The sequence below is a fragment of the Stegostoma tigrinum genome, chromosome 7 (assembly GCF_030684315.1).
Source record: "Stegostoma tigrinum isolate sSteTig4 chromosome 7, sSteTig4.hap1, whole genome shotgun sequence".
Taxonomy (NCBI): Eukaryota; Metazoa; Chordata; class Chondrichthyes; order Orectolobiformes; family Stegostomatidae; genus Stegostoma; species Stegostoma tigrinum.
Window position 1 is genome coordinate 95862490 of NC_081360.1, and position 21889 is coordinate 95884378.

Sequence of the window (21889 nt, forward strand, 5' to 3'; positions counted from 1 at the left end):
TATTATTCTACTAAAATCAATCTATTCTGCATAGCCTACATTTTACTATCCTTCATGTGCTTATCCAACAGCCGCTTAAAATTCTCTAAAGTATCTGACTACACTACCACTGCCGGCAGCTCATTCCACATGCCCACCACTCTCTGTGTGAAGAACTTACCTCTGAAATCTACCCTATACCTTCCATCAATCACCTTAAAATTATGGCCCCTCATAATAGTCATTTCTGCCCTGGGAAAAAAGTCTCCGGCTATCCACTCTATCTATGCCTCCCATCACCTTGTATACCTCTATCAAGTCACCTCTAGTCCCTACCACTAACTGTACAAGTCCTGCCCTTCTTTGTCTTACCAAAATGCAATACCTCACATTGATCCAAATTAAACTCAATCTGCCACTTCTCAGCTGATTGACCTAATTGATCAAGATCTCTTTGTAATTTTAGATAGCCTTCTTTACTGTCCACTATACCATCTATTTTGGTGTCATCCACAAACTTACTAACATGTCTTCCATTTTTTTTATCTAAACCATTGATGTAAATGACAAAACAAAAGAGGACCTAACATCAATCCCTGTGGAACATTGCTGGTAATAGGTCTCCAGTCTGAAAGACAGCCCTCCACCACCACTCTCTATTTCCTGCTGTTAAGCCAATTTTGTATCTTCTTGGCAAGCGTGTCCTGAATCCCATGTGATCTAACTTTATTAATTAGTCTACCACATGGAACATTGTCAAAGCCTGTACTGAAGTCCAAGTAAACAACATCTAATGCTCTGCCCTCATCAATCTTTTTCATAGCTTCCTCAAAAACTCAATGAAGTTTGTGAGACATGGTTTCCTTCGCATGAAACCATGCTGACTATCCCTAATTACGCCAAATGCATATTATAACATTAAAGAAAATGGAAATAGTCGATTATGTATTCCTATTAGAGGGCACAAATTACTTTCTAGAAATATTAGAGAACCAAGGGGTATATTGAGAGAGGAATTGGAAAAATAAATCAGTATTGATAAGTTTATGGTGCTGGGGTAATTAATGGAGTTAAAGACTGACAAATCATGGGTCTGATAACCTGCATCCCTGAGTGCTAAAGTCAGTAACCCTGGAAATAATGGATTTATTGATGGTCATTTTCCAAAATTCCATAGGTTCTCTAGCAGTTCCTACAGGTTGGAGGGTGGAAAACATAACTCCACTATTGAAAGAGTAAAGGAAAAGGAAGAGAATTAGAGACTAAAATTGCATCAGAGATAATGGGAACTGCAGATGCTGGAGAATCTGAGATAACAAAGTGTGGAGCTGGTTGAACACAGCAGGCTAAGCAGCATTTTAGGAGCACAAAAGCTGACGTTTCGGGCCTAGAGACTAATTAGTTGAACACCCACAGTGAGGAAAATGACATGATAACAGAACATTTGGAAAGCATTAATGTGATTGCAAAAAACCAGCATATGTGCAGTCGATTTATTAAGCATGATTTGCCTTTAATGCCCCCAACACACCTACACCTGTCCTTAAAGAAAGAAACCTAAAATGCTCACAGTATTCAAGCAGTGGTCTCACCAATGCCCCATATAATATCCTTGCTTTTATGTACAATTCCTCATTTAACCTTCTCAGTGACTTGTTGGTCCTTCATCCTAATGTTGTGTGGCTCATTCAGTAGAGCATTTGGATCTCTCTGTACCTCGGAATTCTTCTCAGTCATTTACACTTGGATGATTCACATCCTGAGCCCTATTCATTGGAGGTAAAATAAATAATCCCACACATTGCACTTGTTTTAACTGAGGAAAGAGATACTCAGACAATAATAATCCTGGTGCATCCTATGGCAACAGCCCAAAGAATCAAAATCTACTCAGAGATAATGGGAACTGCAGATGCTGGAGATTCCAAGATAATAAAATGTGAGGCTGGATGAACACAGCAGGCCAAGCAGCATCTCAGGAGCACAAAAGCTGACGTTTCGGGCCTAGACCCTTCATCAGAGAGGGGGATGGGGGGAGGGAACTGGAATAAATAGGGAGAGAGGGGGAGGCGGACCGAAGATGAAGAGTAAAGAAGATAGGTGGAGAGGAGAGTGTAGGTGGGGAGGTAGGGAGGGGATAGGTCAGTCCAGGGAAGACGGACTGGTCAAGGAGGTGGGATGAGGTTAGTAGGTAGATGGGGGTGCGGCTTGGGGTGGGAGGAAGGGATGGGTGAGAGGAAGGACCGGTTAGGGAGGCAGAGACAGGTTGGACTGGTTTTGGGATGCAGTGGGTGGGGGGGAAGAGCTGGGCTGGTTGTGTGGTGCAGTGGGGGGAGGGGATGAACTGGGCGCATCCCACCTCCTTGACCTGTCCGTCTTCCCTGGACTGACCTATCCCCTCCCTACCTCCCCACCTATACTCTCCTCTCCACCTATCTTCTTTATTCTCCATCTTTGGTCCGCCTCCCCCTCTCTCCCTATTTATTCCAGTTCCCTCACCCCATCCCCCTCTCTGATGAAGGGTCTAGGCCCGAAACGTCAGCTTTTGTGCTCCTGAGATGCTGCTGGGCCTGCTGTGTTCATCCAGCCTCACACTTTATTATCTTATAATCAAAATCTACTTGTCTGATTTGAATGCCATCAGCTGGGTAAGAAAGTTACCAGTGAGTGCCCTTGCTGTCCATGCAGTGTCCTCCAACCCTCTCAATGCCTTTGAATGTAGGTGGGCACCACAGGTTATAGTGAGCGTTACATCCCCTACCATCCCCTTTCTTAATTTAATCCCCTCTCTTTGTTCCTAGCCTCCTCTATTTTCATTCTTGTTGCCCTGCCCACAGTGGGCAGTGCTTGTGAATTATTAAGAGCTTAATTAGTGATTTGCTGATTTGTTTCACGAAAACAGAAAGTCAATAGCTCGTGCGGGACCTCCGCACCAACTATATTCTAACCAACCAGCACCTTCCTCTCATCCTGTAGAAAGGGTTCCCTTTCCAAAGCTAGTTTTCTTTGTTTCAACTTTTGCATCCCTTTCTCAGAAAGAGATGGTTGGTAACTTTCTGCAGAAAGACATTACTCCTGAATTCCCTTTCGGAATTATTAGTGACTATTATTATTTATCTGCCTCTAACATTGTCCAAACATGCAAAATAAAAGCCTTTTTTTTCTTCTTCAGGATATCTTTTAGGATATTCTGTCAGCCTTCTGTTTTTCAGAGAAATTAGACCCAGACAGTTCAGTCTTTTGTGATATTCATACCCATATTCCATTATCCCACACAAATAAGGCTACCAGCCTATATCTTAGTGATGAATGACTGTTTCAACTCTCTCCCATTCTGCATCATTTGCCAGACAGATTGCCTAGCCGAGCAGTTGCACCTTATTGCAAAATACACAGGCTCCGTTGATTTTATAGAATGTGGACCGAAATTAGCAGTTGTGCAGTGACCACTGAAACATGACATTTCAATCTGATTGTTGCCAAGCAGAATGATGCGATTAACAGCTACATTGCAAGGAAGGTATAGCAATCAGGAGGACAGGAATGCATTTGCATAAGAGGAAGGCAAATCCACTTGTTTACAGATTTCAAATATGTAGATAATACCCAACACCTTTCTTTTCAGTCTGTGAAGTTTTTAAAACTTTGTAACTTATATTTAGATTAGATTAGATTCCCTACAGTGTGGAAACAGGCCCTTTGGCCCAACAAGTCCACACCCTTGAAGCATCCCACCCAGGCCCATCCCCCTATAACCCACACACCCCTGAACACTATGGGCAATTTAGCATGGCCGATCCACCTAACCTGCACATCTTTGGACTGTGGGAGGAAACCAGAGCACCTGGAGGAAACCCACGCAGACACGGGGAGAATGTGCAAACTCCACACAGACAGTCACCCGAGGCGGGAATCAAACCCGGGTCCCTGGTGCTAGGAGGGTGCAGTGCTAACCACTGAGCCACCGTGCCGCCCAAAAATTTAGAAAAGCATTGAAAATGTGGCAATAAAATGTAAATACTTCAGAATGTTTGATCTATCTATTTGAAAATTGTCAGTTTTTTTTACCCATTTCCAAAACCTTCAATGAACGGCATTGTTTACTTTAGAGAGATGTCAATGTTGTCTCTGGCACTGGGGCGGGTTGAGGACCAGAAAAGGGGCAAGCCACTCACAGATGAAATAAGAAAGAATTTCTTATGGAGACTTTTGTCAACCTTTGACATTCCCTATTCCCAAGTACTGTGGAGATTCCATCATTGGTTATATTCAAGACAAAGATCAATAGAATTAAAGATATCAAGACACGTGGGGATAATGTGAGAAAATAGCTGTGAGAAGGAAGATAGCCATTATCTTGTTAAATGGTGAAGCAGTGTTAAGAAGGTAAAAGGCCATTCCTGCTTATATTTCCTGTTTATTCATATTTCCCAACATGGTTCCATGTTAAACAAACTATTCTCCCCCAAGCTCTGGACCTTGTTTAAAAATGTCTGTTTTAATTAGAGGATAAAAAGTCATAGCGTCATATAGCAGGGAAACAGACCTCTCAGTCCAACTTTCCATGTTGAACGTAGTCCCAAACTAAATTAGTCCCACTTGCATGCTCCGGGACCTTATCCCTCCAAATCTTCCCTATTCATGTACTTATCCAAACGTCTTTTAAATGTTGTAATTGTACCCACATCCACCACTTCCTCGGGTTAGCTATTCTACACGCAAACCACCCTCTGTGTAAAAGAATTGCCCCAATGTCTTTTTTAAATCTCTTTCCTTCCACCTTATAAATATGCCCCTAGTGTTGAAATCCCCACTCTAGGGAAAAGACAACTGCCATTAACCCTAACTCTAACTCTCGTGATTTCATAAACTACTATAAATCTGCTCACGATGGAACAACAAAAATAGCAAGTGTGCAAGAGAACAGGACAGATGGATCACGGAGCTCATATGGGGTTTAAGGAGTTTATAAAGATGAGGATGGTGAAGCCGAGAAGTGATTTGAAAGCACAGATGAGAATTTAAATTTGAAGCATCAAGAGCCAACGTCACTCAGCCAAGCACTGAAGAGACTTAAGATTAGGGTGATAAGTTATTTCTTTTGTTAAGATTAGGGTGATAAATTATTTCTTTTGTTAAGCCTCTTCTTTAAGTTTTCCATGAGTGTCACTTTCTCATTATGCTCTCAATATTAAACATATCTCAAAATCACCAGTCCAAAAGCTGAATGTAGTATATGGTTTCAGAGATAATGGGAACTGCAGATGCTGGAGATTCCAAGATAATAAAATGTGAGGCTGGATGAACACAGCAGGCCAAGCAGCATCTCAGGAGCACAAAAGCTGACGTTTCGGGCCTAGACCCTTCATCAGGCTCTCTGATGAAGGGTCTAGGCCCGAAACGTCAGCTTTTGTGCTCCTGAGATGCTGCTTGGCCTGCTGTGTTCATCCAGCCTCACATTTTATTATGTAGTATATGGTTATGGCTTTAACCTATAAGATATGGCATTTTGTGGTTTGCTGACTTTAAGGATGGCTTTTTACCCTCTTATTCCTTTCTGATTTCTTGAGGCCCTTATATCCTAAAAATGCTGAAGACATTCTGCGAATGGTCGGCATGCTCACAGAAAAATCGACTCATCTGAAAGTTAGCAGAAATATCACCAAGGAGAGAGATTCCAAAATGCACCAGGCCAACATGTTTGTCACATTGCTGTGAGGTTGATGTAAAGATGTCAGATTGGGATTAAATGCTATTTCTTACAATGTCAATGAAACTGCATGCTGCAACATCTAATGATGTTTTGTGTCTCCCTTGCTGCCAATAAATTATCTGCACTTTTCCAACGAAGGATCAAACTCCCTTCAAGGCAAGATCCTCAACAAATGTATGTAACACTATCTATTGAAAAATTAAGCTGTTCCTTCACTTTTCTCCTCTTTACTGTCTCTGTGATTTTTAAGCCCTCATGCTATTTTAACCTGAAACCAAAGCAATTGTAAATGCAGTAAAATCCACAGAAGAGGCAGTGCATTCAATCTGATCCCTTAAGTCACCTCGGCTGCAGCTAAAGGAAGAAATGCATTGTGGACTTAAATGAGCAAAGCAAGTGCCTTCTGGGAGTCATTGACTCAACCACTGATTAGGTTATTTTCAACTTGGACAATTTTCCAGTGGCTAGTCACCTGACCAGGACTTGTGGGGAATCACTTGGAGAAAACAAAACAACAAAGTTTGTGCTTTTATAGCAGCTTTCATGACCACTGGACTTTTCCAGAGGGCTACACAGGCAAAGAAAGTGCAGTCAATGTTGTAACAAGGTGTGGAGCTGGATGAACACAGCAGGCCAAGCAGCATCAGAGGAGCTTTTGTGCTCCTGAGATGCTGCTTGGCCTGCTGTGTTCATTCAGCTCCACACCTTGTTATCTCGGATTCTCCAGCATCTGCAGTTCCCATTATCTCTGCAGTCAATGTTGTGATACATGAGACACAGCAAATGATTTGTGTACAGATAAGTTCTGTATAGTATGATAATGAACAGGAAATCAATGTTTCAGATGTTTATTCCTCCCTGGACTGACCAATCCCCACCCTAACTCCCCACCTACACTCACCTTTACTGGCTCCATCCCCGCCCCTTTGACCTGTCTTTCTCCTCTCTACCTATCTTCTTCTTTATCCGTCGTCCATCTACCTCCCCCTCTCTCCCTATTTATTTCAGAATCCCACCCCCCCTCCATTTCTGAAGAAGGGCCCAGACCCGAAACGTCAGCTTTCCTGCTCCTCTGATGCTGCTTGGCCTGCTGTGTTCATCCTTGTTATCTCAGATTCTCCAGCATCGACAGTTCCCACCATCTCTGAATGATTAAGGAGAAGTTGCTGGGGAAACTGAAAGATCGGAAGGTGGATAAATCACTTGGGCCAGGTGTGAAGGAGATAGCTGAGAAGAGTGTAGAGACATTGACAGTGATCTTTCAGGAATCACTAGAGACAGGGAGGTCTAGAAATGATTAATGCAACATTTAAGAAGGGAGAGAGGCAGAAGCTGGGAAGTTATCTTGACCTTGTCATTAGAGTCATTCATAGAATTCCTCAGTGTGGAAACAAGGCCCAACAAGCCCACACCTACTCTCAGAGGTTCCCACCCAGACCCATTCCATCTAATCTACACATCCCTAAACACTATGAGCAATTTAGCATGGCCAATCCACCTAGCCTACACAACATTGGACTGTGAGAAGAAACCAGAGCACATGGAGGAAACCCACACAGACCTGGGGAGAATGTACAAACTCCACACAGACAGTTGCTCGATAGTGAGTCGAACCCGGGCCCCAGGTGTTGTGAGGCAGCAGTACTAACTACTGAGAGTCCATCTTTTAGGGTGACATTACGGAGTATTTGGAAGTGTGGTTTCATCAAGGGAAGGTAACGCCCGATAAATCTGTTAGAATTATCTGAGGAAGGAATGACCAAGTTAGGCAAAGGAGAGCCAGTAGACATGATAGATTTGGATTGCCAGAAGGCCTTTGACAAGGTGCCATGTAAGAGGCTGCTAAATAATATGAGAATCAATGGTATTAAGGGCAAGGTACCAGCATGGATTGACGATTGGCTGACAGGTAGAAAGCAAAGAGTGGGATAAAGGGATCTTTTTCAGGATGGCAGCTGGTGACTAGAGGAGTTCCATAGGAGTTCATGTTGGGACCACAACCATTCATATTATACATTAGTGACTAGACGAAAGAACTGAGGACATTGTTGCTAAGTTTGCAGATGGCATAAATATGGGGGAGGGACAGGTAGTGTTGAGGAGGCAGGAAGGCTGAAGAAGGGCTTGGTCAGGCTAGAAGAGTGGGCAAAGAAGTGGCAGATGGAATACAATGTGGGAAAGTGTGAGGTTATGCACTTTGGAAGGAAAAACAAAGGTGTAGACAATTTTCTAAATAGGGGAAAGCTTTGGAAATTTGAAGCACAAAGGAACTTTGGAGAATTTGTTCAAAATGCTCCAAAGGTTAACATGCAGGTTCAGTTGGCAATTAGAAAGGCAATTTGTCCCAACTTGCTCCATAAAAATCTTGCTCAAAGTTTTGAATGCCTCTCGTAGCTCTCCTCTTAACCTTCTCTGCCCAATGGAGAACAATCCTAGCTTCTTCAGTCTCTGCAGGATCCAGAGGTCCTTGAACCTCTCCTGACCCTTCTTGATGTTATTCTTAAAGCAGAATACAGCTCATTAAATTAAAGAAGGATCAGTCTCTCCACCAGAGTGAGATGGGTGAGAGATACTTATATTATCCATATCTTTGTGTTGTCAATCTACATCATTGACAGCAGCACAGTCACCAAATAGAATTGATCCAATTATTCAATTATCTCCATACAGCCTTGTGTCACTATATACAGCCTCAAATAGATGTGACCTTGCGCAGGATATTAGAAAAAGCTGAATTTCAGCGACTGAGCCCCCTTGCTGCAAGAAGGACAGGATTGGATGGGGAACATGAAATATTGTGTTTTGGAAGAAAAATCATAGAATCGCTATAGTTTGTAAACAGGGCATTCAGCCCATCGATTCAACACTGGCCCTCAGCAGATCTGGCAGCATCTGTGCAGAGAAACGGGTCACATTACAAGCCAAACATGCATTGAATAAGAATTTCTTCTGATCACGGCCTATTGAAGGTCATGCACTGACATTCAAGCCCCATTAATAACCCGCTAATCCATGGGTCACCACAGAAGTTAAAGAATTGATCAAATTACTCAAAATCACACACCTTACCTGATGGACTGATTGATGGATGCAGGTCAACAGAGAACACTGAGCTTTGCAAGAAACTGCTATTCTTTACAAATCAATCAACTCCAACAACAGGAAAACAAAATATGAATAATCTATTTACAACTCTGCCAGTCTTAGCTCTTTCCTAAGCCCTCACACCTGCATGCAGCCAGACACAGACAAAGACACATGGATAATATGGGTGGAGGGAGAAACACTGGGGAGACACAGTTCAATAACACCCTTCACAGGATTTAATGAGAACATAGAACATAGAGCATAGAACATAGAACAGTACAGCACAGAACAGGCCCTTCAGCCCACAATGTTGTGCCGACCATTGATCCTCATGTATGCACCCTCAAATTTCTGTGACCATATACATGTCCAGCAGTCTCTTAAATGACCCCAATGACCTTGCTTCCACAACTGCTGCTGGCAACGCATCCCATGCTCTCACAACTCTCTGCGTAAAGAACCTGCCTCTGACATCCCCTCTAAACTTTCCTCCAACCAGCTTAAAACTATGACCCCGCGTGCTAGCCATTTCTGCCCTGGGAAATAGTCTCTGGCTATCAACTCTATCTATGCCTCTCATTATCTTGTATACCTCAATTAGGTCCCCTCTCCTCCTCCTTTTCTCCAATGAAAAGAGACCGAGCTCAGTCAACCTCTCTTCACAAGATAAGCCCTCCAGTCCAGGCAGCATCCTGGTAAACCTCCTCTGAACCCTCTCCAAAGCATCCACATCTTTCCTATAATAGGGCGACCAGAACTGGACGCAGTATTCCAAGTGCGGTCTAACCAAAGGTGAGGTTATCCCTCTGCTTCTTTCAAGTCCTCTGAGCTCTGATCTCTTTATTTGTACATCCCTTCAGTCCTTTGTTGAAGATACAGGGCCAGTTGACACATTCATTGTTCAGCCTTTCACTCACTGGTTTGAGGCAACAGCTCATGACAAGTGGTGGGAGAGATTAACTAGCTTTCTTTTCGTTTTCCACTGCAAAGTAAGAGAGAGAGGCGTTACGTCTCTCTGTGTAGAGAAGTTCTCTCCTTTTATTGTTCACTTTGTCTACCTGCCCAGGGTGCAATCGGAGTGTTGTTGCCATGCTGATGATTCTTTACCTCCACAACCTATCCTGACTATACAAGCCAATCAACAATCTGTCTCCAGGTGAAGCAAGTTCTCCTGACACTCCCATGTGGCATCTTAGACATCTTTCCCTACTGCCTGAACAAAGCAGCAGTGTAAACAAAACTCACAATGAGTTCCAGTGACTTGTTTTCAAAGGTGCTACAACTCCTCCCACTGTTGCTTTATAGGCTGTATTCCTTTTCACAGTTTTCATCCACAATGCAAAATAAAGAAAAATAAAAAAAAGGAATGGGCCAGAGCCAGACAGGTGGGGCTAGTTCAGTTTGGGATTATGTTCCACAAGGACTTGTTGGACCAACCAGTTTAGTTCTGAGCTGTGTGACTCCATGACTCTACGTGGTCTTTACATTCTTCAGTTGATAAGAAGGGTCATATTGGACTTAAAACGTTAATGCTGCTTCTCTCGCAACATTCGCTGGCAGTCCTGCTAAGCTTCTCCGACACTTCCTATTTTTATTTCGGCCTTACTGGGTCAGCATTTTTGGTTTTATGACAGATCAAAGGCTTCCACTATAAAGTGGCTTTTTGGCTTGACCACAGGATAAATATTCTGCTCCTGGTGTTTCCTGTCAAGTGCGGATTGATCAGAATCCATATGTGACTAAAGCAGACCCCCCAAGCAGTTGGAAGTGGATGCTTGTGGATGTGATGCCAATCAAGTGGGCTGCTTTGTCCTAGATGGTGTCAAGCTTCTTGTGTGTTGTTGGGGCTGCACTCATTCAGGCAAGTGGGGAGCATTCCATCACACTCCTGACTTGTGCCTCGTAGATAGCAGACATCATTTGAGGAATTAGGAGGTGAATTACTCATCATAGTATTCCTAACATCTGACCTGTTCTTGTAGCCACTGCGTTCATGTAATGCGTCCAGTTTGGTTTCTTGTCAATGATAACCCCAAGTATGATGAAAGTGGGGAATTCGGTGATGGTAACACCATTGAATATCAAGGGGCAGTGATTGGATTGTCTCTAATTGGTAATAGCCATTGTCTAGCATTATTTTTTGCCAGTTTCAGCCCAAGCCTGAATATTGCCTGACAATAGACAATAGACAAAAGGTGCAGGAGTAGACCATTCAGCCCTTCAAGTCAGCACCACCATTCATTATGATCATGGCTGATCATCCACAATCAGTATCCTGTTCCTGCCTTAGCCACATAACCCTTGATTTCACTATCTTTAAGAGCTCTATCCATCTTTTTCTTGAAAGTATCCAGAGACTTTGCCTCCACTGCCTTCTGGGGCAGAGCATTCCATATATCCACCACTCTCTGGGTGAAGAAGTTTTTCCTCAACTCTGTTCTAAAAGGCCTACCCCTTATTTTTAAACTGTGTCCTCTGATTCTGGACTCACTCATCAGCGGAAACATGCTTCCTGCCTCCAGAGTGTCCAATCCCTGAATAATCTTATACATCTCACTCAGATCCCCTCTTATCCTTCTAAACTCAAGTGTATACAAGCCCAGTCACTCCAATCTTTCAACATATGATACTCGAGCCATTCCAGGAATTGACCTCATGAACCAACGCTGCACTCCCTCAATAGCAAGAATGTCCTTCCTCAAATTTGGAGACCAAAACTGCACACAATACTCCAGGTGCGGTCTCACTAGGGCCCTGTACAGTTGCAGAAGGACGTCTTTGCTTCTATACTCAATTCATCTTGTTATGAAGGCCAGCATGCCATTAGCTTTCCTCACTGCCTGCTGTACCTGCATGCTTGCTTTCATTGACTGATGTACAAGAACACCCAGTTCTCGTTGAACTTCCCCTTTACCTAACTTGACTCCATTTAGATAGTAATCTGCCTTCTAGTTCTTGTCACCAAAGTGGATAACCACACATTTATCCACATTAAACTGCATCTGCCATGCATCCGTCCACTCACCTAGCCTGTCCAAGTCACCCTGTATTCTAATAACATCTTCCTCACATTTCATCCTGCCACCCATTTTTGTGTCATCAGCAAATTTGCTAAAATTACTTTTAATGCCTTCATCTATATCATTAATGTATATTGTAAACAGCTGCGGTCCCAGCACCGAACCTTGTGGTACTCCACTGGTCACTGCCTGCAATTCCGAAAGGGACCCAATTATCACTACTCTTTGTTTCCTGTCAGCCAGCCAATTTTCAATCCAACTCAGTATTTTGTCCCCAATACCATGTGCCCTGATTTTGCTCACAAATCTCCTATGTGAGACTTTATCAAAGGCTTTCTGAAAGTCCAGGTACACTACATCCACTGGCTCTCCCTTGTCCATTTTCATAGTTACATCGTCAAAAAACTCCAGAAGATTAGTCAAGCACGATTTCCGCTTCATAAATCCATACTGACTCTGACCTATCCTGTTACTGCTTCCAAATTCGTCATAATGTCATCTTTTATAATTGGCTCCAGCATCTTTCCCACCACTGACGTCAGGCTAACCGATCTATAATTTCCTGTTTTCTCTCTCCCTCCTTTCTTGAAAAATGGGACAACATTAGCCACCCTCCAATCCACAGGAACTGATCCTGAATCTATAGAACGTTGGAAAATGATTACTAATGCGTCCACGATTTCTAGAGCCACCTCCTTAAGTACCCTGGGATGCAGACCATCAAGTCCCAGAGACTTAGCAGCTTTCAGACCTAACAATCTATTCAACACCATTTCCTGCCTAATATAAATTCCATTTAGTTCATCCATTACTCTAGGCCCTTCAGCCACTGTTAAATCTGGGAGATTGCTTGTGTCTTCCCTCGTGAAGACAGATCCAAAGTACCTATTCAACTCTTCTGTCATTTCCTTGTTCCCCATAATAAATTCACCTGTTTCTGTATTCAAGAGCCCAATTTTATTCTTAACCATTTTTTTTTCTTTTCACATACCCAAAATAGCTTTTACTATCCTCCTTTATATTTTTGGCCAGTTTGCCTTTGTACTTCATTTTTTCTCCGCATATTGCCTTTTTAGTAATCTTCTGTTGTTGTTTAAAAGCCTCCCAGTCCTCCAGCTTCCCACTCATCTTTGTTATGTTATACTTCTTCTCTTTTATCTTTATACAGCCCTTAACTTCCCTCGTCAGCCACTGCCACCCCTGCCCTCCTTAGGATCTTTCTTCCTCTTTAGTATGAACTGCTCCTGCACCTTCTGCATTATATCCAGAAATACCTGCCATTGTTGTCCCACTGCCATCCCTGCTGGGGTATTGTACCAGTGAACTTTGGCCAGCTCCTCCCTCATAGCTCCATCGTTCCCTTTGTTCAACTGCAATACTGACACTTCCGATTCTCCCTTCTCCCTCTCAAATTGCAGATTAAAACTTATCATATTATGATCACTACTCCCTAATAACTCCTTTACTTTGAGGTCCCTGATCAAATCTGGTTTGTTGCACAACACCAGATCCAGAATTGCCTCCTCCCTGGTAGTACAAGCTGCTTTAAGAATCCATCTTGGAGGCACTCCAAAAACTCCCTTTCTTGGGGTCCAGTACCATCCTGATTCTCCCAGTCTACCCACATGTTGACATCTCCGATAACAACGGTAGTGATACCTTTGTGACAGGCCAATTACAACTCCTGATCCAACTTACAACCAAATCCTGACTACTGTTTGGGGGCCTGTAGATAACTCCCATTATGGTCTTTCAACCCTTAGAATTTCTCAGCTCTATCCATACTGACTCAACATCCCCTGATTCTACGTTCCCCCCTCGCAAGGGACTGAATATCATTCCTCACCAACAGGGCCACCCCACCCCCTCTGCCCACCAGCCTGTCCTTTCTATAGCACGTATAGCCTTGAATATTCATTTCCCAGGCCCTGCCCACTTGAAGCCACGTCTCAGTTATCCCCACAACATCGTATTTGCCAATTTCCAACTGAACCTCAAGCTCATCCACCTTATTTCTTATGCTTCGTGCATTCATATATAATATTTTTAATTTGTTACTCCCCTCAGCCTTCCTATCAATCCCTATTTCACTTGGCCATACTGTACGATCCCTTCTTGAGTTTTCTGCTCCGTGTCCTTCTTAAGTTCTCTTATTCTCACTTTCCCTTTAACTTCATTCTTCAATTTCCAGTTTGCCCCCCCCCCACCACCCCATTACTTAGTTTAAACACACCTGTGTTGCAGTGGTAAACCTGCCTGTCAGAATGCTGGCCCCCACCTATTAAGATGCAAACCGTCCCTCTTGTACAATTTATCCTTCCCCAAAACATACCCCAGTGGTCCAAGATTGTAAATCCTTGCTTCCTGCATCAGTTCCTTAGCCACACGTTCAAGTCCATTATCTCCCTGTTCCTGCCCTCTCCAGCCCGAGGAACTGGAAGCAAACCGGAGATAACTACCCTGGAAGTCTTGCTTTTTGGCCTTCTTCCCAGTTCTGTGAAGCTGTAGAATGTACCTCCTCTTCTTCCCGACATCATTTGTGCCAACATTCATCACCACCTCTGGCTCTTAACCTTCGCCCTTGAGGATTCTCTGCACTCTGTCGGTGACGTCCTGGATCCTGGCACCAGGAAGGCAACACACCATCCTCAACTCCTGCCTGTTGCCGCAGAAACCCCTTTCAGTCCTTCTCACAATGGAGTCCCCTATTACCACAGATCTGCATGATGTCTGCCTCCTCGGCTCTGCCTCTACGCCAATTTTCGCCTCGCAGACCTGTCCACCTCTCAGACTGGCAGTGTTGTCTGTCTCGACAGTTTCCAAGAGAGTCAGCCTGTTTACAATAGGTGCTTCCCCTGGGGTCTCTTGTACTTTAATCATCTCTTCCTTCTTCATCGACATCCCCCTTCTCTCTTCTTGTTTCCGCGGTGTAATGACCTCGCTGAAGGTCCTGTCCAGAAAATTCTCGTTCTCTTGCATGAGCCTGAGGTCATCTAGTTCTTTCTTCAGTGCTGCAACATGCTCGTTCCGAAGCTGAATGTGTACACAATTTTCACAGCTATATAATTTAGTTCCTTGTGGACACCGTATCTGAGAAGATTCAAATCATGCTGAACATTGTGCAATCATTGTACAAGTCTGACCTTCTGAATGGCTGTGATCTCTTCGAAGGCAGGGGTAGAAAGGCCTACTCCCATTTCAATAAGATGTTTTAGAGTCAAAAAAGATTCTTGGGTCCTGAAGAAGGGTAATATCTGAAATATTGACTGCTCCTTTTCTCCAGATGCTGCCTGGCTCGCTGTATTCTTCCAGCCTGCTGTTTGCCTTCAATGAGATGTCTTGTCTTTTGCAAAATCCTGTTTTAGCCTAAGGTCTGGAATATCTTTGCTGTACATTTCCAGCTCAGATTCCTCCTTTAAGTCCTAAACAGGCACAATTTTGGTCTATGTTTTGGTGTTCTGAGTTATTATCTCTTTAACTGACGGAGTGTCATACTTCGTTTCATAATGGCCTGGCCTTGGGTCATTTTCAAGAGATAAAAGATGCCACAAAAAAACTAACCTATTGCAAGTTGTTCTTGTTCCATTGGCTGGGATTCAAGTGAAGCAAGTGCAATCTTATCTGAAGATTTGGATTAAATGAATAGCTCATTTGTCAATTAATGTCACGTTCAGCTCAGGAATTTTACAAACAGCGCATGCAAAATAGACGATCCTGCAAGTCTCTGTTTCACAGAACTGAAGTTATTTTGCTCAGTAACTCTGGGAGTTCAACTAAATAAATCATTAAAAGCCAATAAACAGGTACAGAAAGCAATCAAAAAAGCTAATGAAATGTTAGCCTTTACCTCGAGGGACATGAATACAAATGAGAGGAAGTTATGCTTCGGTGTACAGGAGCTTTGATCAGATCTCGCTGGGGGTACTGCATCGGTTTTATAACACCACACCTCAAGGTTTTATTTTTATTTATACATAGTTGGCATCATTATCAGAGCCATCAGTTTTTGTCTGCACTGACTGCTCTTGAGAGGTTGGCGGTGAGCTGCCTTCTTGAACCGCTGCAGTCCATGTGCAATTGCTACAGCCATGGTGCTGTTTTGTAGGGGGACCTAAGGGCACAAGAAATAGGAGCAGGAGTAGACCTTTCAGCCTGCTCTGCTGTTCAAGAAGATCATGGCTGATCTTCTCATGAACTCAGCCTCTTACCCACGGCTCACCATAACATTTAATTCTCTTGTTGTTCAAAACTGTTTGCCTTAAAAACGTTCAATGAGGAAGCCTCAACTGCTTCACTGGGCAGGGAATTCCACAGATTCACAACCCTTTGTTTGAAGAATTTCTTCCTTGGCTCAGTCCTAAATCTGCTCCCCCTTATTTTGAGGCTATGCCCCTTAGTTCCAGTTTCACCCATCAGTGGAAACATCCTGAAATAATAGGAACTGCAGATGCTGGAGTCTGAGATAACAAGGTGTAGAGCTGAATGAACACAGCAGGCCAAGCAGCATCTTAGGAGCAGGAGAGCAGATGTCTTGGGAAGGATTTAAACCCAAAATGTCAGCTTTCCTGCTCTAAGATGCTGCTTGGCCTGCTGTGTTCATCCAGCTCTACACCTGGTTATATCAGTGGAAACATCCTCCCTGCATCTATCTTACTTATTGCCTTCATAATTTTATCTGTTTGTATACAGTTACCCCTCATTTTTCTAAATTCCAATGAGTATAGACCCAGCCCACTCAAACTCTCCTCATAAACCAACCCTCTCAACTTCAGAATCAACCTTGTGAACCTCCTCTGCACTTGGGTAAGGAGACCAAAACTGTTAATGCAAAATTTTGACTCAGCATCAGTGAGTGAAGGAACCTGGCCTTGGAGGGCTCACAGCAGAAATGTGGAGATGAAGGCAGTGTCACAGAATAATAAACCAAGGGCCGAGCCCGGTGCTCTGTGCAAAGGTATAGTGATAATGTCACTGGAATTGCAATCCAGATACCAGGCTAACATTTTGAGGACATGGGTTTGAATCATAGTTGCTATGTTCTTGTGTTATTCAGTTCTTAATTCTGCTGTGACAGGTCACGACATTTGAATTCAATAAAATCTGGAATAAAAACAGAGGAATATAAGCTGACAGCATTGTAACCATTGTCAATTATCTTAAAAACTCATCAAATTCACACATATCCATTAGGGATAAAGTTCTGCCATCTTTATCTGGTCTTGGCTACGTGTGACTCCAGGCCCATAGCACTGCCATCGACTGTCATAGAATTATAGAATCCCTACTGTGTGAAAGCAGATCATTTTCCATATTGAGTCTGCACCAACCATCTGAAGAGTATCTCACTTGAGCCCATCCGCCCACCCTACCCCTATAACCCTGCATTTCCCACGGCCAATCCATCTGGCCTGCGCATCCCTGGACCCAAGGCAAGTTAGCATGGCCAGTCTATAAGCTGCACATCTTTGGGCTGTGGGAGGAAGCCGGAGCACCCAGAGGAAACCCAACTGGACACAGGGAGAATGTACAAACTCCACACGGACAGTCACCCCAGGGTGGAATCAAACCCGGGTCTGTTGAGGTTGAGGCTGGAAGCACCAAGCCACCTACTGTGCAGCTTGCTTGATCATTTCATAGGGCAGTGAAGTGTCAATCACTTCGCTGTGGGTCTGGAGTTATACGTAGGCCAGACCAGGTAAGGATGGCAGATTTCCTTCCCTAAAGGTCTTTTGTGAACCAGATGGAATTTTCCAGCAATCGACAATGGTTCATGGCTATTAGTAGGTTCTTATTCCCAGATATTTTATTGCATTCAAACTCACCATCCGCCATGGCAAGATTTGACTCCAGGACCCCAGAACGTTAACTGAATTTCTGAATTATTAGTCCAGCAATAGTATCACTAGGCCATCAGCTCCCCTGAAGTTTATATTCAAAAGTTAATTGGTGGCTTCTTAAGCACTTCTCTCTGAAAATTAGGGATGAGAAAAAAGAATTGAGCCCTGGTGATGCCCACATGTTTAATCATTTTTTTAAAGTGGTTCGCAACACACCATCGCAACTGGCAAAATTTAAATCTAATTAAGAAAATCAGTATTTACAGGCTAGCCTCATTAATGGTGACCATAATTTGTTGTCAAAATCCATCTGATTTCCTAATGTCTCTTCAGGGAAGGAAATCTGCAGTTGCTTACCTGGCCTGGCCGAAATGTGACTCCAAACCCACAGCAATGTGGCCAAGGGTTGACTTCCCTTCGAAATGGCCTAGCCATTCAGCTCAAGGGTAGTTAGGGAAGGGCAAAAAAATGCTGATCTTGTCAGTGAAGCCCACACCCCACAAAAGAATTCAACAAAATTAGAGGAAGCGGGATTGATAGCTATAAACAGATACTTTAATTGAAGAGTTAAGAAAGGTTCGAAGAAAAATAAGGAAAAAATCTAAATTGTTTCACCAGTAAGTGAGTTTGTAATCAAGGGACATGGGTTTAGAAAAAGTGAAGAGGGCATTCATTTGAACACATTGTCTCCGTGAGACTGTGTTAATTCGTTAGAATGGGAATTGTACTGTTTTCCTTTGAGCCTTTTACATGTGTGGTTGATGCCCCGTTACTACAAAGCTGGAAAAAAGAAGTTTTTGAGATAATGGGAACAGCAGATGCTGGAGCATCAGAGATAACAAAGTGTGGAGCTGGATGAACACAGCAGGCCAAGCAGCATCTTAGGAGCACAAAAGCTGATGTTTTGGGCCTAGACCCTTCATCAGAAAAGCTTTTTGGATGTTTTGGGCCCAGACCCTTCTTCATAAATGGGGGATGGGGAGGAGATTCTGAAACGAATAGGGAGAGAGGGGGAGGCAGATAGAAGATGGATAAAGGAGAAGAGGAGACAGACAGGTCAATGAGGCGAGGGTGGAGCCAGTAAAGATAAGTGTAGGTGGGGAGTTACTAGGGGATAGGTCAGTCCAGGAGGATGGGCAGGTCAAGGGCCGGGATGAGGTTGGTAGGTAGAAAATGGGGGTGGTGCTTGAGGTGGGAGGAGGGGATAGGTGGGAGGAAGGACAGGTTAGGGAGGTGGAGATGAGTTGGGCTGGTTTTGGGAGTCCGTAAAGGGAGGGAGGCTTGTGAAGTCCACATTGATACCATTGGCCTGCAGGGCTCCCAAACGGAATATGAGGTGCAGTTCCTGCAACCTTCGGGTAGCATTGTTACAGAACTGCAGGAGGTCCAAGTTGGACATGTCGTCAAAGGAATGGGAGTTGTTGTTGAAATGGTTCGTGACTGGGAGATGCAGTTGTTTGTTGCAAACCGAGCATAGGTGTTCTGCAAAGTGGTCCCAAGCCTCTGTTTGGTTTCCCCGATGTAGAAGAGGCCATAATGGGAACAGTGGATCACTCAAAAGTCAGCCTGAATTGATTAGGCAGCACAGTAAAATATAGGCTGGCTATTTGGTGCCACTATTTAAGTAAAGTGGCAAGGAAAAGCCAGGGAACTATAGACCGGTGAGCCTGACATCAGTAGTGGACAAGCTGTTGGAGGGAATCCTAAGGCACATGACTTACATGTATTTGGAAAGGCAAGGACCGATTATGGATATACAACATGGCTTTGTGATTGGGAAATCACGTCTCACTAACATGGCTGAGTTTTCAGAAATTACCAAAAGGATTGATGATGGCAGAGTGGTCAAAGTGATCAGTAGGGAGCTCGACAAGGTTCCTCATGGTAGACTGGTTAACTAGGCTAGATCACATGGAATACAGGGAGAACTAGCTAATTGGATACAGAACTGGCTTGAAGGTAGAAGACAGAGGGTGGTGATGGATGGTTGATTTTCAGACTAGAGCCCTGTGACCAGTGGTGTGCCACAAGGATCAGTGCCGGGTCCACCACTTTCCATCATTTATATAATTTTTTTTAATGACGTTTCAACTCACTGTGGAAATTTCAGGCCAATCCACAGCCAACAAACTGCTCTTGAAACTTTGCTCACAATTAACATCTACACTACGGCAGATGAGACAATCACTCCAAACCAATTAATGACAGCTTTGACCTCAATATTCTTTAATTCACCCTGTCTCCCACTGTTAAAGGATGCTTTAAAAAATTCCAAGACCTGAACCCGGTTTCACAAATTCACCGCAAATGAATCAGTTCATCCTTGGGCAAATTCCCCATTTTGAATGATAGTATCATAGCAGAGAAGAGGCCATTTGGCCCAACAAGTCTATACTACCAAAAATATACAACTACCTACACTGGTCCCCCTTACCATACCAGGCCTATAGCTTTGAATGTAATGATACGTCAAATGCTTATTCAAGTATGTTATCAGAGGTTGTGAGGTTTCCTGCCTCTTCTCTCCTAAACAGTGCATTCTGGACCCTCACCACCCTCTGTGTGAAAACATTTTCCCTGAATTACCCTTGAAACCGTCTGCTTTTCACTTTAACATTAAGCACCCTTGTAATCGAACTTTTGCCCAAGGGGAACAGTTGCTTTCTATTCATCTTGTCCATGCCCCTCATCATCTTATTCACATCTATCAGCAGCCACCCCACACCTTAATCTTCTCTGCTTCAAAGAAAACAACTCAAGCTTATCCATCCCCTCTTCACATCTGAAATGCTCCAATTGTGAAAACCGGGCAGCATGGGCAAGTTGGGCCAAAGGGCCTGTTTCCATGCAGTCGACCTCCATGATTCTCTCCTGGGCAAATTCCAGGTGAATCTCCTTTGCACCCACACCAGTGCAAACACTGTGCACCATGCTTCATTTTAAATCTGTCCATTCTGTCTTGACCTTTCTTGCTCACAGACAAACAGGTTAACTGGGGTAAAAACATTACCAGCGTTCACCTTTAGAAGCAGGGGTGACCATTGGTAAAAGGACCAGAGGGGAACTTCTTTTTCATGCAGTGTGCTGTTACGATCTGGAATGCCCTGGATAAAAAAGATAGTGGAAGTAGATTTTTCAAATGGAAATCGGATAAATATTTGCAAAGGCTAACTTGTAAGGCTATAGGTAAACGGGGGGGGGGGGGGGACAGAAACTAATCAGACAGCTTTCTCAAAGAGCTGTCAAAAGTCTGATTGCCTGAATAACATCTTTCTGTTCTATAAGACATGATGATATATTCAAATGATCTGCATTTTATCAGACTGAACCAACATCTTCCATTACACAATCTCAAACTGAAGCTATATCTAGAAGAATGTAAAATTATATTCAAAAGGGACATCTTTTGGCAGTGATGCATAGTTCGTAAAAGCACAATTGACACAAAAGTGTTGAATTTATGTGTCACCTGGTATGGAAACTAGCACATTAAATTAATGTCTTAGATATAAAAAGAATCATGAAAGCCTTGTGATAACATGCTATCAAGGGGATGTTACAGAAAATGAAAAGGGAACTTCTGCAAATCAACCACATCGTAAAAAAAAGAAGAGATAAAAAAAGAAGAGAACTTCATATGAAAGCAGAATCTTTTATGAGGCATTGTTAGCTAAGTGCAATGCTCTTTCTGGGAGCCTCGTGATAAATGGTTTAGCAAAGAAAGTGAGAAAGGCCGATTGTAATCTGTCAAAGAAGATCTAAGATGACAGGCCAAACATTTAACTGTGAGCTGTGAATAAAGTAAAATGGAAATCACACGGGAGACTGGGAAGGGGAATGTGGGAGAGGAATGGTGCTGGAGAGAAAGGCAGTAGGAAGCAATGATGCCCAGAAAAAAAAACAATGCCCAAGATGAAGTGGCTCTTTAATCTTGCGAGGTTGAGGAACGTTTGGTCATTACTAAAGTCTGAGCATCAGGAACTAGAGTGTGTCATTAGTCCCTCAGCTTTGTTCTGTCATTTCATACATCATGGTTAATCTGCACCTAAACTCCAACTAGCTGGCTAACCTATACAGCTCCCACCACTGAAAATCTATCCATCTTGAAAGTGTCAATTACCCAAACCACAGCAACTCCAAAATGTAAGTTCAAAAGCTCATCTTTGGAACCATGGCCTGATATTACCATTAGTTGTTGGAAGAACCCATTGGTTCACAGCTGGCTTTCAGGGAGGGAGGTCTGTCATCCTTAG